Source organism: Ixodes scapularis, unplaced genomic scaffold (genome assembly GCF_016920785.2).
Source record: "Ixodes scapularis isolate PalLabHiFi unplaced genomic scaffold, ASM1692078v2 PGA_scaffold17__5_contigs__length_683569, whole genome shotgun sequence".
Classification (NCBI taxonomy): domain Eukaryota; kingdom Metazoa; phylum Arthropoda; class Arachnida; order Ixodida; family Ixodidae; genus Ixodes; species Ixodes scapularis.
The window spans coordinates 197,810-216,387 of NW_024609843.1; the positions used below are offsets into that span (position 1 = coordinate 197,810).

The window sequence follows — 18,578 nt, forward strand, 5'->3', positions numbered from 1 at the left end:
CTGAGACTGGGGGTTTTTTTTGAAGAGCAGAAGAAACAGAAAAAACAGACAGGTCTCAAACTCAGCTACACGTTTATTTCAAAAACTTCCTCTTATATAGTTCGTTTTCGTCGTCAACAACCAATCACATACGACTTGTCCTTTGCACCGTGATTTTACAGGTTCCACTATATCACAAAAGAAGCGGACACTCCCAACGTTTCCAAGTGAAAAGGTTCTAGCAGAAGATATGCCTCACAAAGCCCCAAGCAACTCTTTTGTGTCCTCACAAGAAACAGGACAACAGCCAACAACAACATCCCACTCAAAACTGGTCACCTCCAAAATTGCAGAAAACAGACAATACACACCGGTACACACCACAGACAATACACACCAACGAAGCCTTTCAGAATGACTAACTAAAAAAAAAAAAAAAAAAAAAAAAAAAGCACTTAAAATTGTAAAAATTGCTTGCAGCGGTTCCCTATTTGCATGGAAGGTTGACTAATGCAATTTCCCAACGATCTAATCCTAATTGTTTCTCTTACCACCCTTTTAACATCGTTCCTTTCCTTAACAACTACATCCGTTCCAGACCAATCCGTTGTGCAGTTTCTACACTCCTCCAGATGCTTAGCCAACTCCGAATTTGCTGCATTCTTTTTAACATTCCTTTTGTGTTCTGTTAAACGATCGTTTAAACACCGAGAGGTTTGGCCTACATACTTAAAACCACACGCCAAAGGAACCTCATACACCACGCCTACGCTACACGGCACCGATTTTTCCCTATGCGCCTTCTGACAGCCCCTCTGAGCCGTTTCAAAAGGTGTCAATCTATCTAACCTAAAATCCGTGCTGAATACGACATCCACGCCATATTTTTTTGCACATGCTCTAAGATTGTGGGACACCTCATGAAAATACGGAACCACAGCGTACCTATTCCTGATTTCTTGCGTCTTCCCCTTTTTCTCCCTGCACTGTAGGGCAATCTGCCTTTTGATGTACTCTTCCCCATATCCTGCCATCACCAGTCTTTCCCACTGGTTTTTTAGTGCCTCCGGTCCGAAATGCATGCATGATCTCACCAAAGCATTACTAATCAAAGATCTGACTACCCCGGCTTTTACATTTTTCGAGTGACAGCTATTCTTTGACAGAACCGGTTTTGGGTTTTCCTTCCCATACTCCCAACAAAGACCTCGTTCCAAATGCAAACGCAGGTCGAGAAATTGCAGGACCTCGCCCCTTGGCCTCTCTAACGTGAATCTCAACTCTGGCGCCGCTGACCTTACTACTTGTTCTAAAACTTGGTCCAATCCTTCCTGAACAGAGCAAACTAAGATATCATCCACAAATCTTTTCACAAAACACTTTGGAGACAACTCCTCTACCTTGTCATACACTTGCTGGTCCACCGTGTTTAAGTAAATTTCCGCTAACAAAGGCGCCACAGACGAACCTATACAAACTCCCTCTTTTTGCACAAAATTTCGACCTTCGTATTCCAATACCGTTGACTGTAAATAAAGGTCTAGCACCGAAAGAAAACTATCCACCGCTATTCCTGTTCCTGATTCAAACTTAATAAGGTTCCCTTCCAAGGCGATCCTCACTCTATTCATTAGTCTGCTTTTCTCTAAAGAGTAATATAGGTCCTTGATGTCCATGGAGAATACCGCGCACTTCCTTCCGTGAAACTTTTCCATTACTTCAATCAACTCACTAGAGTTCTTTAAGGCAATTGACTTCTCCAAATTAGCTAACTTCAAACCCCGCTGTAAGAAGCATGAGACCACCTTCTGCCACGTGCCATTCTCGTTAACAACGGTACGAAGGGGCATTTCAATCTTGTGATCCTTCAAAAAGAACTTAAGGGTGAGCGTTGAACGCAACGGTTTCAAAACGCTTTTCGCTACCTCTTCCATGCTTTCCTCCTGAAAAACCTTGCAAATGCTTTTCCTCAGCTTCCCGATATTGCCCTTCCATTCATTAAACAATGATCCCAACGCTTCCTCCGACTTCTTCTGAAAGGCCTGTACAGGCAAAACTGCAAACCTTCCTGTTTTATCTGTCTGCAACAGTTTTAACGAACTCCTTTCTTTTCGGACCGGAGGCACTAAAAAACCAGTGGGAAAGACTGGTAATGGCAGGATATGGGGAAGAGTACATCAAAAGGCAGATTGCCCTACAGTGCAGGGAGAAAAAGGGGAAGACGCAAGAAATCAGGAATAGGTACGCTGTGGTTCCGTATTATCATGAGGTGTCCCACAATCTTAGAGCATGTGCAAAAAAATATGGCGTGGATGTCGTATTCAGCACGGATTTTAGGTTAGATAGATTGACACCTTTTGAAACGGCTCAGAGGGGCTGTCAGAAGGCGCATAGGGAAAAATCGGTGCCGTGTAGCGTAGGCGTGGTGTATGAGGTTCCTTTGGCGTGTGGTTTTAAGTATGTAGGCCAAACCTCTCGGTGTTTAAACGATCGTTTAACAGAACACAAAAGGAATGTTAAAAATAATGCAGCAAATTCGGAGTTGGCTAAGCATCTGGAGGAGTGTAGAAACTGCACAACGGATTGGTCTGGAACGGATGTAGTTGTTAAGGAAAGGAACGATGTTAAAAGGGTGGTAAGAGAAACAATTAGGATTAGATCGTTGGGAAATTGCATTAGTCAACCTTCCATGCAAATAGGGAACCGCTGCAAGCAATTTTTACAATTTTAAGTGCTTTCTTTTTTTTTTTTTTTTTTTTTTTTTTTTAGTTAGTTATTCTGAAAGGCTTCGTTGGTGTGTATTGTCTGTGGTGTGTACCGGTGTGTATTGTCTGTTTTCTGCAATTTTGGAGGTGACCAGTTTTGAGTGGGATGTTGTTGTTGGCTGTTGTCCTGTTTCTTGTGAGGACACAAAAGAGTTGCTTGGGGCTTTGTGAGGCATATCTTCTGCTAGAACCTTTTCACTTGGAAACGTTGGGAGTGTCCGCTTCTTTTGTGATATAGTGGAACCTGTAAAATCACGGTGCAAAGGACAAGTCGTATGTGATTGGTTGTTGACGACGAAAACGAACTATATAAGAGGAAGTTTTTGAAATAAACGTGTAGCTGAGTTTGAGACCTGTCTGTTTTTTCTGTTTCTTCTGCTCTTCAAAAAACCCCCCCAGTCTCAGGGTAAACGACGAAATGGTTGACTTCCACCAGCTAGCCTGTACTTTGACTCTTTTCTCGTTAATCGTACCTGAAGCAGGCTTTTTACCATTTTCTTTTACCGGTTCTTTCGAACCAACGTTTTCGTCGTCGCCGGCCTTTCTAATCAGCCAAGCGTACGTGGCACTGGACAAGATGGGACGTCGGATGGCGGAGTTGGAAGCCGACGTGGCGTTCTTCGGGATGTGTCTGCGGAAAAAGTTTGTGGACCCGCTATTCTTCAAACAACTGGCCGCCTCCGGGATACCGTGGAAGGACAAGAAGAAGGTCATCAAAGCCTACAGGTCTGGAACAGGTCAACGGGTTCAAGACATCCGCAGCGCCTGTGACAGACTCTGGAATCTTCTTCTCGGAAAGAACTTCAGGAGGCATGGAGACTACCATCTTTGGAGCGCCGTCATGAGGACACATTTCGACCGTGCGTGGTATGTCAAAAGGAGGCATGTTTTGGACAGTTTCAAGTTGTGGAACTCTCGCGGGGCAGAGGTAAATAAGTGTGTACAGGGGACGGGAAATTGTAGACAACAGCATTGTATAATTAACCCGGAAAATGTAGTGGTGTCAAAGAAATTGGAGGAGTTCTTGGGTAGAGGTCCGAAGTACTGTGTAAACGTTAAGCCGTCTAGACTCGACGTGTTTTCTGACATACAGTCAATCGCCAGGGTTGTGGATAGTGAGGAGAAGTTTGCGTTTGTCGAAGATGCTGTAGGGCGCATGGAAAAATTAATGGGAAACACGTATCCCATCGATAGGAGGAATTTCAAGGATGTGAGAGCGGTGAAACAAGAGTTAGAAAGGAGTTCGTTAAAACTGTTGCAGACAGATAAAACAGGAAGGTTTGCAGTTTTGCCTGTACAGGCCTTTCAGAAGAAGTCGGAGGAAGCGTTGGGATCATTGTTTAATGAATGGAAGGGCAATATCGGGAAGCTGAGGAAAAGCATTTGCAAGGTTTTTCAGGAGGAAAGCATGGAAGAGGTAGCGAAAAGCGTTTTGAAACCGTTGCGTTCAACGCTCACCCTTAAGTTCTTTTTGAAGGATCACAAGATTGAAATGCCCCTTCGTACCGTTGTTAACGAGAATGGGACGTGGCAGAAGGTGGTCTCATGCTTCTTACAGCGGGGTTTGAAGTTAGCTAATTTGGAGAAGTCAATTGCCTTAAAGAACTCTAGTGAGTTGATTGAAGTAATGGAAAAGTTTCACGGAAGGAAGTGCGCGGTATTCTCCATGGACATCAAGGACCTATATTACTCTTTAGAGAAAAGCAGACTAATGAATAGAGTGAGGATCGCCTTGGAAGGGAACCTTATTAAGTTTCAATCAGGAACAGGAATAGCGGTGGATAGTTTTCTTTCGGTGCTAGACCTTTATTTACAGTCAACGGTATTGGAATACGAAGGTCGAAATTTTGTGCAAAAAGAGGGAGTTTGTATAGGTTCGTCTGTAGCGCCTTTGTTAGCGGAAATTTACTTAAACACGGTGGACCAGCAAGTGTATGACAAGGTAGAGGAGTTGTCTCCAAAGTGTTTTGTGAAAAGATTTGTGGATGATATCTTAGTTTGCTCTGTTCAGGAAGGATTGGACCAAGTTTTAGAACAAGTAGTAAGGTCAGCGGCGCCAGAGTTGAGATTCACGTTAGAGAGGCCAAGGGGCGAGGTCCTGCAATTTCTCGACCTGCGTTTGCATTTGGAACGAGGTCTTTGTTGGGAGTATGGGAAGGAAAACCCAAAACCGGTTCTGTCAAAGAATAGCTGTCACTCGAAAAATGTAAAAGCCGGGGTAGTCAGATCTTTGATTAGTAATGCTTTGGTGAGATCATGCATGCATTTCGGACCGGAGGCACTAAAAAACCAGTGGGAAAGACTGGTAATGGCAGGATATGGGGAAGAGTACATCAAAAGGCAGATTGCCCTACAGTGCAGGGAGAAAAAGGGGAAGACGCAAGAAATCAGGAATAGGTACGCTGTGGTTCCGTATTTTCATGAGGTGTCCCACAGTCTTAGAGCATGTGCAAAAAAATATGGCGTGGATGTCGTATTCAGCACGGATTTTAGGTTAGATAGATTGACACCTTTTGAAACGGCTCAGAGGGGCTGTCAGAAGGCGCATAGGGAAAAATCGGTGCCGTGTAGCGTAGGCGTGGTGTATGAGGTTCCTTTGGCGTGTGGTTTTAAGTATGTAGGCCAAACCTCTCGGTGTTTAAACGATCGTTTAACAGAACACAAAAGGAATGTTAAAAATAATGCAGCAAATTCGGAGTTGGCTAAGCATCTGGAGGAGTGTAGAAACTGCACAACGGATTGGTCTGGAACGGATGTAGTTGTTAAGGAAAGGAACGATGTTAAAAGGGTGGTAAGAGAAACAATTAGGATTAGATCGTTGGGAAATTGCATTAGTCAACCTTCCATGCAAATAGGGAACCGCTGCAAGCAATTTTTACAATTTTAAGTGCTTTCTTTTTTTTTTTTTTTTTTTAGTTAGTCATTCTGAAAGGCTTCGTTGGTGTGTATTGTCTGTGGTGTGTACCGGTGTGTGTTGTCTGTTTTCTGCAATTTTGGAGGTGACCAGTTTTGAGTGGGATGTTGTTGTTGGCTGTTGTCCTGTTTCTTGTGAGGACACAAAAGAGTTGCTTGGGGCTTTGTGAGGCATATCTTCTGCTAGAACCTTTTCACTTGGAAACGTTGGGAGTGTCCGCTTCTTTTGTGATATAGTGGAACCTGTAAAATCACGGTGCAAAGGACAAGTCGTATGTGATTGGTTGTTGACGACGAAAACGAACTATATAAGAGGAAGTTTTTGAAATAAACGTGTAGCTGAGTTTGAGACCTGTCTGTTTTTTCTGTTTCTTCAGCTCTTCAAAAAACCCCCCCAGTCTCAGGGTAAACGACGAAATGGTTGACTTCCACCAGCTAGCCTGTACTTTGACTCTTTTCTCGAAATGATTTGGTTCGACGGCACACAACGTGAACGATCGTTCAAGTTCAAGATGACGGAGACACACCACATACCTTTACGGTCGTTCAGACACTTTTTACTCTATCTAGCTTCACAGTTCTTGAAATTTCGACCAGCAAATGCTACGTCGGCCGCCTTGTTTACATCGGTCGTACGCCGGAAACACGAGCCGCCACCACGGTGTCCGCCACCGTCGCCACTGATTTACATGTTGCAGAATGTTTCACATGTTTACTAGAAGATGGCGCAACCGTTAAGCATGATCATCATCATCGTTTACACGGTCGCGCCACTTTCACGACTCGCTAAAGTATGTCAAATTTGACGTACGGTTTCACGGAACGGACCAGCTGTACCGTTCGTGATTTCGGAACCGTGTGCTTGAAAAACGACTCGCTAAAACTCCCTATTGGCACTGGCGCGCGCCAGAAAACAAACAAAAGATGAGGTAAACGGGACACACGAATCGCGCAAAGAAGAGCAGAAAAACAGAAACCTGTCACCCCGCGCCACTTCCTAAGTACTTACCACTTACTATGACTGACTAACTAACACAAGCAACAAGCCCTCTTCAGAACGCGAAACGCGAAGACGGCGACCACGACAGAAAACAAAATGGCGAAGCTTTTGTTTGTTGTTTTGTTGTGGTCATAGAGTTATTATAATGTACGCTAGAGGTTCAAGTGGCGCTAGTGTGCTGACGCAAATTGAAGCAGACAGCAACCAGTCTAAAATTGACTTCCGGTAATGCATTTCTATGGGAAAAAGTGAGTGCATTTTCTCTCTGCGCTCGATCATAAAAGCAAATATCCCGAATAATTCGTACGTACTAGGTAGCTTGGAACATTTCTCAGTCAGGCCGACGAAATAATTGGTCAGTTACGGTGTTTTTCTTTCAAATTCATCGCATTAAAAACGGTGCTAAAACAGCTTCGTACGTGTATTTATGTGCACTGTCGGACACTGTTAGCGCGAACACGACGTCGGCGCTTTTCAGCGTGGGGGATATACGTGCCAAACGAACGAAGAACATCTGGAAATTAAGAAAGACGGCAAGAACCACGCAGTAACACCGGATCAGTAACTACACGTGCATATACGATCAAAATTAATTGAAGGCCACGTAATCTATTCCTATTTTAAATAAGTAAGCGTTTTATTCTTTCTGCTCTGAGCGAAGCTGCTTTTTCTACGTTCAAAATATCACTCGCACGCTCGAAATCTTTGAGAACAATTGCCCGATAAAAGCTGCCCGGCAGAGAAAACAATACGAAGAGACAACTTTTATAGTCCACGGACTTTATTCTCTACGTTTCGAACGTTTTTATCCGCTCATGCACGACGGGGTCATTTTTATATAGTGACAGGACTGTCATATTATCAATATATAAGCGTCACCGGATTGCTGGCGAGCCTTGAACACACTCTACATTCCTTTCGATTGTAATTTTGCTTCGAATCGTCGCTTGTTTTTACACACCTGCTGCGGAACACACGTTTGGGACAGAAATGTAGCGAAGTTACACATCGGTCACTGATGAAGAAAAATGCGCTAACTAAAGCAATTACACTTTTACAGTGTTAATCAAGGTGCATGCTATTCGGTACGACCCAAATAACCAAAGTGTTCCGTGTTATTTTCTGGCGAAGAGACAAAATGCACGCGCGCTTTCCCATAGAAATACACGGGAAGACTGGAAAAGTAGACTGGTTGCTGTCTGCTTCAATTTGCGTCACGGAAGTCGCATAGACACTAGCGCCAGTTGAACCTCTAGCGTACATTATAATAACTCTATGGTTGTGGTATCCGAACGGAAGTTACGATTTTGTAAAACGTTTGTAAACAATTGCGACATTCATTCGATGGATTGTTTCTTAAACCAAAAAATATGTAATTCAAAAGGCGATTTAAAAAAATCACGAAGATTTTAAAACCAACATCTAAGCTGTCACTCATTCTATTGGCCAATGAGAAGCTGAGTTGAATGACCATCGCTACCAATGAGAAGCCGAGCTGAATGACCATGGAATTTGCGCGCAAAACTTCAAATAAATCTCTCGCCGTCAATATTGCTCTAAAAATTTTTTTTTTTCGCGTAAAATTTATTTTTTGACACGCGTGTTCCAACCAGACTGTTTAAAAAAAACATTTTTTTTCTTTTCAGGGGCTTTTTAAAGAGAGCCTCGAGGGTTCAAATACCAATAACTTATGAGAACTGAGGTTCGGTTACTAATAAGGGCGGAACATTTGCAAGAGGAAGCCCAATGTTATTATATGTGTGAGAGTGCATAGGTGTCAAGGAAGGAAACAAAAACACTCAGCATAATTAGCCACGTGTTTTTTCTGAAAGCATGGTATTTTGTAGTTACAACATTTCGAAAACAGTTTCTTTTGATTACACTATGGAACTTGTGGACAAGATGCGGGAACAAACATTTAGTTTGAATTATTTTTATGCTAGAAATAATGGTACCTTAACATTAGGCACCTTGTTTGTGGGCAATATCACACCTATATCTGTTTTACGTTCTTAATCGCGTGTGCGATGTAAGCATTCGCTTTATCGGTTTATTTATGAATTCCACGGAATTGTATATCGTGCTTGGTCCCATGTCTATAGTCTTTCAGTTGCTTAAATCATTTTTTAATATAACCATGCAGTTTCAACTAATTTATTTCCACACAAATATTTGAACTCCCCGCGTAAGAAACTGTCACATACAGCTTGATAGTGCCTATGATTCACAAAATGTGACGCCGAAAAGAATCCTTCTGCATGAAAATCACCCGAGTGCAGCCTGTGGTCGACGGCGAATAGGGGGTTATTTTCAGTAGCTGGCGACGTCAAAATGTGCAAAGCGCATCGTTTCAAATCAGTGAACAGCTTTCTACACAGGTACATTGGGTGGCGCCAGGCGTTCGACTTCAGCCAAACTTATCAGAGATCATTTCTTTTGCGCTCTTCAATTTCATTCGGCAAATTTTACGGAAGATGAATATCAGACTTTATTTGAAGTCTGGCATTCATTTATCTTACCATTCTCGTAACTTGAGAACGTCGTAAGCAAATGTCCATATAACAAAAAGTTTATTTTATAAGGCCAACATTTTGAAATGCTGTAAATGAGTACTTTAGTTAAAGAAATTTTCTAGTCAGCCTAGGCTGGTCTATCAAAATATCTCTTGAGCGCTTAATTTCTTTGAATAGAACAGGCTGAGGCAATATCACTTTTCAATATTATCTACGTGATTATATGAAACTTCTCTAGTCATTATAAGAAACGTTTCCAGTCTCGAAGTTAGAAAAGGTTGGTGTACGGAAACCAAACATCAAACAGTAAACTTGTCAGTTCATCTGTTCTTGGTGATTCAGCAGATTGGTAATCATGTTGTCGACCTGCTTTTTCACTAAGCACTCATGCAATATAGTCTGTTGCAATATAAGATGATGAGTTCAATATCTGACTTGAGCGCGAGCTATCTACCTTCCGCACCGCTCGGTGCACGCACAGCCAAAGCACGGCGGCAGGCAACGAGCGCACGCTGCAGGCGGAGCTTGTCCTGCTTTTAATTTTTTTTCTTCTTGAACTTAGTGTCCGCGGGTAGGGCAGTGGACAATGGTACTCTCCCCAGTGCATCAGCGCAGCTGTTTCACCGCCGAACCTGGCCGAAATTAACGATGGACGGAATCAGACGCATATAGTGTTCGTAAAAAAAAGATCGCAATTTAGGCTCGAAACCACTTCGTGATATGCCAAGTGGCTTAATACTATTGTTTGATTCGATGTGTTCTACTAGAAAGAGATTCATATCGCAAAATTAATCGAAAGTGGCATGAAACAGCATCACAATCGCGCGCACGTTGAAACCGAAACCGACCAAATTGAAGCAACCTAATGGCGGCGAGTGCTCCAGCGCCCTCTACCCGCCGGTCAGGCAACTACTGAAATGAAAAGGTCTATAGAGTCGGCTAAAGAAAATTCAATGGTCGCGATTCTATAGATTTAAGGACATACACCACTCTATAGCCGGCTAGAGCACATTCAATAGTCGCGAATCTATAGCATCAAGGACATACATATGTCTATAGCTTGCTAAAGAATATTGAATAGTCGCGAGTCTATAGCTGCGTAGTCATAAATTATTCTATAGCCAGGTATAGAAATCGGAATGGTCGAGATTCTAAAGCTTTGAAGACGTACATTTTTCTATAGGTGGCTATAGCGTGTTTTATGGTTTCTTATGGCTGACCATAGAGGGCCATAGAAGGTGATAGCTCACCATAGGATTTTCCATAGACGTCCATAGACCATTTTTGTATGGGAACGAACACGTTTACTTTGTCTTTGATGTTCCACACCTTCCCAAAACAACCAAGAGCAATCTCCAAGCCCACAAACTTTGCATTCGAAATGAGGTCATTGAGTGGTCTTCTTTGTTGAACTTTATTGTTCTATCCATGAGATGAGCTTGCAATTGGCTCCGAAACTTACTGAGAGAAGCATTTTTTTAAGAACCTTTCTGTAACATGGAAGAAAATTGTGCCCCACAGGTCTACTCTTTCTTGCAATCATATCCCTTGTTTATGCCAAGGAACTTCCTGAGGCAGCCATGGCTACAGCCTTTTTCTGTGATAGGATGTGCATACCTTTTGACTGTCTAAATAGCTAAAAAATTCAAGAAGACAGGACAGAAGTTGCGTCATGCCAATCTGAAGGGAGAATCTGAAATACTTAATTTTTTTCCACCAGTAACTCGGATGGATTTCAGCATGGCACTTCCAAAGTAGGAGGCAGCCATAAGCCATCATTGGGTGGCAAGTTACTATAAAAAGTTTCCTCATGCTCTGTGATGAGCTTTCAAGCAGCCATGACTTGAAGTTCTTACTTACACGACGCCTGCAGCAAGGCACACTTGAGAACGTTTTTGGAGCTATATACGACAAATGCTATGTGGATCAGTTCACCTCAGGACTAAAACACATCTGGATAAAGAAACTGTTCAAACTGTCGACAATGAAAACGTAGAGGATGACAAGGCTGACCTCCTAGAGGAGTGGCAAATATCTTTGCACCATGAAAGTTTAATTTCAGACATTGTGGAATGTCTTCCAATTGATAACTTCCCGCCACTAGAGGATATTTCTGAGCTGGCATCAGACATCAGGTCTAACATAATTGATGACTCGTCCACTTTTTTTATTACGTTTGGGGCTATTTGATCAAGCTTTTGCTTGAGCAGACAACTTACAGCTGTGGCTGTTCTCAGCTGCTATCGGATGAGTCTAATAACTTGACCAGGCCTCACCAGTATACTGTCTTGTTCCTAAAGCATACCACGTGCCTGGAAAATTCTTCGGGAACTTAGTAGTACCATCACAGGCTGCCTTTCATTTTATTCAGCAACTAGAAAATGACTTCCTTCCTATAATAGAGAGTGTGACACATGTTCGAGGAGTCTGTGCCGCCTTGTATAGCACACTTTGAGGTCTGGGTGGTTTTAGCCTTTGCCCAGAGGAGTACCACAAAGGGTTTTTAAAGTTGTTTTGCAGAATACGCTTGTGTTGACATGTTTGATTTCTTAACCGGAATTCGGACAAAGTTCGGGTGCACTCTTCAGTGGTTAATAAGAACGAGACAGGTTTAACTGTTAATAGTGTATTAATATAGGCGGTTGCCAAACCAAAAACAAAAAGTGCTTAAGTGGGCGGTGCAGCTTGCTCTCCAAATATTTGTTTCCCCTTTTTCCAGCGAATGCGTATCACGGCTCCCTAACAAAAATATTTGTCCACTTTCTACAAAATTGTGATAGAAAATAGGGTATAGAGGCTAAAAATATTTGAAAGAAAATGTATCCACTTTTGTATCCACTGTCCATAGTCTTTTAGCCGCTTTTTTCTGAAGCCATATTTCTTTTCTGAACAATTTCGGGGAATGTTTAGGGACGTTGAATCTTGTCAGATTTCGAATAGAGTTCTCTTTGTTTGGTAATGGCTTGAGGCTATGCAAATTGGTGTTTTTTTATATTTGCCGGAAATCGGGAATTTGTACTATCCGGCGTGTGCTTCGCACTGTTATTATACTCTTATGACTGGTAATGATAGCGATGTCTTATTTATTTTTGCACTTACTTCCCGTACCCGAGTCGGCGTGAAAGTGAATGTATCATACAGCATGTTCTCCGTGGAAAGGTTTTGTTAATTTGGTTCCGTTAAGAATCTATTACGAAGTGTACGATATGCCGAAGTCCTTCATATTCATTTATTTTTGTGAGTATCGATCTCTTTCGTATAAAACATACAGAGCTTCTGAAGTAAATCATGTATACATGAATGTGGTCCAATAAAATGGGTTCGAACCACTTACTGTTGTTGACCCCAAAATGCTCCACCAGCCAGGAGTCAATGAGGCGATTGTGTAACTTCAATGCTTTACAATCGAAAAAGAACAAGAAATATATATACTTACGCTTTGTGAAGTAAGTTGAAATATTGTTTGATACATTTTGCACGGACTCTATCGTAAAAAATAAAGCAAAAGTGCGTCAGTATTAAAAAAACAAAACAAAAAAAAACAGCGGCTTCGGGAGTCAAGGAGCTCCCGAGAGCCGAGCGAGGCGGGGAGGAAAGAGAGAGAGAAGGGTACCGGAGAACCGGGGCAGAAACGCCCAAACCGAAACCGAAACTAACTTGACCGGAAACGGAATCAGATTACACTTAATACCGCCCGCTAGGAGCACTACCTGTCACTGGTCTATCTGGGCCGCTGGGGCCTATGGCAGTGTCCGCTCTTTACCTTGTGTATATTACTCTATGGCTACGCTGCCACATAGAGTGGCTCTAGCCTGGTCTAGGTGGGGCTATACACTCCGTGCGACGCGACTGGCGCGCCGCCGCGCGGCCGGTACCGAAGGTAGGCAGTGAGAACCCCAGAGAAAACGAAACCGAAACCACGCCGCGTACGTTGGTACGCATTGAAGTCGAAGCGGTGCGGTTGCGCTGGGTTCACAGCATGAAGTGCTGCCTGTGCTGCGTCATTAAGTGCTTCAATAGTTATGCGTCGTATCTCGTGGAGACAGTTTCACAGTTTTTCACCTCGCCGATGTTTTGTGGGACAGCGACAACGATGAAGCCGTGCCGTACGACGCGAGAAATTTGGTCTCCCGATCATGGCTGCCACTGTGTCGGCACGGCTGACATATTCTACACTGCCGCTTTGCGCTCTGCGTTTGTTTGCGTATCAGTGACGCCTACATGTGTCAGCGGCGATGGGACGAACTGAAGTGCCATCCCACACTCGCGGGTACGCAGCGCCAATTTCGTTGGAGGAATGCCCTCCAAAGAAGTTTCGTCCCCATCGTACGTGTCGATGATATTTCCGGACAAGTATGGCATGCAATCTGTACTTCATGAAGAAAGATTCTAACGCTAAAAAAAGCGACAAATATAAATCTAAAGAAAACAACAATGAAACTCGGAATCACTGGAGAATCGACGTTTGAGTATGGAAGTTTATGTGGTGTGCTTTCTTTCTTGATCAGCCTCCTTTTGGATGTGGAAACGCTGACACCCCGAATTCTGTATGCACATGCTTGTGAATGTAGGATGCTCCCCTTATGTGGCAGGGATGGGGGGGGGGGGGGGGGGGGGGGGGGGCGAGGGGGGGGGGGGGCTTATAGGGCTTAATCACTGGAGAATCGATGTTTGAGTATGGAAGTTTATGTGGTGTGCTTTCTTTCTTGATCAGCCTCCTTTTGGATGTGGAAACGCTGACACCCCGAGTTCTGTAGACAACATTTTTTTTCTTCTCTGCTTTAGAGCCACCTATCGCAAAGTGGTTTGAACTGGAAGTACCGTCTACCGGTCCCTTCCTACCTGTAAAGTGTGCACCTCCCACGATGAGTGGTATTACCTGACAGCCTTTGACGGTCAAAGCCAGTTCCCATTTAGTTACGCCGCCCAACTAAATTTCCACCTGGTTTCGCTATGCCAACTCTTTTTGTTATAACATGTGTTGTGCCAAGTGACGGTCATGTCAAAGTGCCTGTGCGCCGAAAATCAGCACCTCGCACAAGTTATTACACAACAGCTGACCGCAAAAGCCCTTGGCGGCCAAACCGTGTGTTGGCCGACAACTTTGCTTTCTCGGCTTTGAAACCACCTTTCGTAAAGTTGTTTCAATTGGAAGTACAGTCCACTAGTTCCTTCCTACCTCTAAAGTCTCCACCTCCCCCGACCAGTGGTATTCTCTTGACAGCCTTTTCATGGTCAAAACCGGTTCCCATTGAGTTACGCCGCCCAAACCAAATTTTCACCCGATTTCCCTATGCCACCTTTTTTTTTTATTTTTGTATAATAAGTGCTGTGTCATGTTACTGTCAAGTCCAAGCACCTGTGTGCCCAAATCTGCACTTTGCACAGCCCGCTATAACACAACATTTTGGGTCCAATATTGGATATCCCGTACAGCTTTATTTCTTTTTTTGTTATAAACATAACTTTCACGCCTGCTGTCCTAAAGCAACTTGAAACTCTTCGTGCACAAACTTAGTGAACATCTCACTCGCCTCCAAATATCATCGTTCCAGCAGTCCTAGGTTTACAGCGACGAGCGAAATAAATTTCGCACTCAGAGCAATTATGGTGGCGGCCGTCTTGTTTTTTGGGGAAATTGCTCCAACTTCTTTTTCGGCCGCGACTAGAGAAATTACCCCTAATAACGACTCAAACTCAATATATAAGAAGTGGAGAACAGCAAAATGCCCTTCTGCCCCAGCACTTATGCAACGTCACCCTCAACTTATGGGCTCAAAAAGCAAAGGTTTCGTACGTGCGCGCTTCCGCCGCCACAGCTTGGCATGCGAAAAGGCGCCGCAGGCTGCTGAACGCGCCTCGCAGTCGAACGCCAGCTCCTCCGCTAGCGGCGCTGCGCGCGTTTTTCAAAGCGCCCCCTATAGTTCCCGCACGGAGTGTATACGCACGCGGGTTTTTCGTCTGCTGGGTCAACTACGTGCCCATCGGCCTAATAGGAAATGCGCGGATATGATAGGCTAAGGCAGTGTGGTTGCTATAGTCATTTATAGCTTTCGATAGCGTTCGCTGAAAACTTTGGTGTTCGTGCATAGCGATGTGTTCAAAACTTGTAATCTTTACTCAAATAAACAGTGTGTGCAGGCGAGCTGGAGATAGTTTGTCATAATATAACACCCCAAACTGTGGTGAAAAAAAAACAAAAACTTTCTAGCCGAAAAAAAAAAAAAAACGGTGGATAGCGTTTTGAACTTTGTTATTTCCTACATCTGTCGTCCGTCTAGACCTCCCGTTTCATTCCCTTCACGATTGCATTGCACTTTTGTGCAACCCCATGTCGGAAGATCACTTGTCGTATTTGAAAATTTACTTAACACTTCCGTTGATATCGATGATAGACCCTTTCTGAAAGTGGGCACCATCTGGTATCTGCTGCGCCGATTATCCGAGTTCTCAGTGGCTTGGACACGTACTGTGAGCATGTGTTGGTCACGAGAGTTCCGTCCGCATTCGGAATTAACTCGGTTCAGCTAGTATTGAAATCGAGCTCTGCGTCAGCATTCGACGAGGACTGGTCCAATGACACGTTTCCTGCTTGATAAATGGTGACCTTCAATGTTTTTTATGGACATTAGCAAAGGGTCTACTGAGCAAAGGCTGTCCAAATCTGTAGTGCAAAATTTTGTAGTACAAAATATAAACACAAACCAGCAGTGAAACCATAAGCTTTATTCAAAGGCAATGACCTCTCAGTTGGGCCGTACAATGAGGATAACGAACACTCACGCATGAAAAAATCAAAAAGACCTGATTCCGCACGGGAGCACAACGAAGTAACACGCGCTGTTCGGCCATTGCAACGGCTACGTGAGATTGCGAACATCCTCGGAACGCCTATCCAGTTTCATAAATTGAAGAGGGGATGAGAAAACGCCTTAAAACTTCATACTCGCTAGTTTCTCCGAGATTCCAGCGATGATCTCTTCTTCCGATGCATCCTTGTCATTCTTGAGCCTGCAAAGTAGCGCGTCGGTCAGCGCAAACTTGCGGAAGTCGTCGGCAGACTCTTGGTCCTGCGACGTGCCCTTGAGGAAGGCAGCCGCCCTGGACATCCGAAAGTAGTTTCGACGTAGTTGGGGCAAGAAGTGGAAGCACAAGAGCCGCACATGCTGCGAATCAAAGAGGTCGACACCCAAGAGACCGTAGTTGCAGTCGAGTACCTCGCCCAGCCTCGCAATGACATGGTCGGTTCCTTCGTTGCACCTGAATAGCGTCAGGTGGTTGATGGATCGGTTCCTCTTAAGCATGTCGACGAATGCATCTGTGGACCGAAGGTCGAACTGCCACGCCCTGATCCTGAGACGCAGTATGCTGCTGCTTTGCCGAATACCCTCGGCAAGAATTGTGATCTCATGAGTCCTGGTTTCGATGTATAGGTCGACGTCAGTCAGAGTCACGCTGGTTCTAAACAACAAGGCCAGGTAACGTGCGCAGTTAGGCGTCAATGGTGCATTCAGGCCAAGGGTCAACTTGGTAATGTGCTTCTGCAACCTGAGAGTAAAAAAAAAGTAGGATGCCAGCTCCGGGGGGACCACCTCCGTTCCAGCAATGTAGACTTCCGGCTGTCGGCACTTTTGCCTCATCAGCTTGATGAGCGTCGGAAGCTGATTTCTGCTGTAAGAGCGAATCACCCTGTTGGAAATGCGGGGATTTCGGAGGATATCGAACAACTCGGTCAGGTCATCCATGTCTCCTGTCACACGCCCGATCCGAAGCTGCCGTACCGACGAGTTTGTTAAAAGCTTCTCGGCCAGCTCCTTGGCAGAACTCGCCGCGATCTTGCCTGTGGCGACATTCAGCTTCTGGATCGTCTCGTTGACTTCGAGGGCTTTAGAAAGGAAGCGGACTCCTGCCTCAGTAAGATCCGATCTTTGCATGTCAAGTTCGGTGAGAGAAACGTTGTTCGCGATTGCATCTGTGAAGATTGTCCATAGCTCGGTGTGATTCTCCAGAGGACAGAAAGCAATACCCAGAGACTGGAGACGTTTGTTTCGAATCAGCGCGTTCGCTAGATCTCTGATGTCGTCCTCGTCGTATATTTCCTTGCCAACGCAGAGTGATCTCAGCGTTCGGTTCTTGGCAAGCGCGCGAAACGGGAAGCGAACGGGTCCGTTCAGCTCGTACCTGAACTCTTCCAGGTCCCTGTTTCGCTCGAGCAGGTCTTCCAAGGGTTTGAGCACACCAAGGCAGCCCACTCTGAAGCTGAGATCGAGGGTTTTTAGGCGACGGCAATGGCCCAGCGTGCTCAGGATGGCCTCAAGAGAGTCCCTCAGCACGTGGATCCCACAAAGTGCAACGTACGTAAGGACAGAGTCGTTAGACCTCATTGCCTCTATGATATTAGTGGTCGCGAAGTCGGTAAAAGCCATACCGCTTAGAGTAAGTGATTCTAGCGAACGAATGTCGGACAGCGAGAGCGAGAACAACTCGTCGTTGTTTGGGATCTCCTCAAACGGCAGCCAGGCTGTCACTTGGAGACGGCGGATATGGGCCCTAAAGTTAACCAAGCTGAAGAACGGACGGGACAGGATGCCGAAGGCGATGTCGGCGTTGACGTTGACGTATTCGATGCAGTGGTGGTTGTTCAGGAGCCACAGCGCTGCCAGCAGTGTCGACGTACTCTCATTGAGTCGCAGCGTGGGTGCCACATGAAAAGAAATGGGCACCATGGAGAGGTACAGGCGTCCCGGGTTGTGGCAGCGGAGCTCTATGCCGCCGCAGTTGACTGCGATGTTCCAGGCCAGCTGGTGGTCTTGAAGCCAGCACGGCGAGGCCCGGCTTGCAGTGCACTGGGCGTCGAACGGGGATCCGTACTGGGCCAACCGCCTCCCGATCAGCGCGTAGCGGCGTTCCAGCTCTTCCATGGCAGGCATAAGGTGGCCGAACTCGGTCCCTAGCTGCCGTGCAAACGCCGACGGTGGCACGAAGAGTGGCTCCGCGGGAGCCTGCCTGGGAGCCAAGAAGCGTTCTGTCAGGTATTTTCTCGGCGTAGCCCAGCACTTGTACGTAACGCGTTACTAGTACGTAGTTACTTTTTCGGTAGCGAAGTAACGACCCAGTTGCTTTTTAACAGAATAAAGGAGCAACGCCGCTTTTTGAACGAGTAACAGTATTTAGTTACTCGAGGAAGAAAACGTCTACAACATAAGTATGCAACCTAGTTGTAATCTGTGCGGTATATAGACCGCCCAGTGCAAACATACCTTGTTTTTTTTGATGAATTAACTGAAATCTTGAAACAATTCAATAACAACAAATACTTGGTTGTTGCTGGCGATCTGAACATAGATGTAATGAATGCTGCTAAGTACGGTGTATCTGATTATCTGAATTTACTAGCAGGTTTTGGAT

At 44.8% G+C, this 18,578-nt stretch overlaps 1 pseudogene; it reads left to right on the forward strand.

Annotated features, from left to right (window-relative positions):
* Positions 1 to 3,321: 3,321 nt before the first annotated feature.
* Positions 3,322 to 4,996, forward strand: LOC115312049 (annotated as a pseudogene).
* The last annotated feature ends 13,582 nt before the right edge of the window (positions 4,997 to 18,578 follow it).